Consider the following 653-nt stretch of genomic DNA (forward strand, 5'->3'; position numbering starts at 1 on the left):
ATACGGGACTTAGAGTTTGAAAAAAAAATTAGATATAAACTATGCCGAATAAAATAATTTATTTTTCATCATCATTCAAAATGCTATTTAATTCTAGAAAGGTAAATCTCAAAATACAAAATCATTCTCTAACAGCAAGTGTTTAAAATGTTGACTATATATAGGGTGGATAGTCCATGTTAAAACTCCAAAAAATACTAGATATTTAATTAAAAAATATATTTAAAATATTGACTATATATGTATATAAAAAGGTGAATACTTTCATTTTTCATCAAAATGCTATTTAATTCTAGAAAGGTAAATCTCAAAATACAAAATCATTCTCTAACAGCAAGTGTTTAAAATGTTGACTATATATAGGGTGGATAGTCCATGTTAAAACTCCAAAAAATACTAGATATTTGATATTTAATTAAAAAACGGCTACATCAGTGTATATTATTTTGATTTGATGAGTGATGAGTGTTGTTCTGAGATTGGGATCCTAGTTCCAAAGCTAATAACAAAAGCACAGAATCTCCAGAAGTTTCAATCTAACATATGCTATATGCTAATTTAAATTTTTAACTGTATGGAGGTCACGAAAAGTCAACGATGTTAAAGTATACTATATAGGCTCTCTTCTCTCTTTTTATTTTATTTTATTGAGC

This window comes from Arachis ipaensis, chromosome B02 (genome assembly GCF_000816755.2).
Source record: "Arachis ipaensis cultivar K30076 chromosome B02, Araip1.1, whole genome shotgun sequence".
Lineage (NCBI taxonomy): Eukaryota > Viridiplantae > Streptophyta > Magnoliopsida > Fabales > Fabaceae > Arachis > Arachis ipaensis.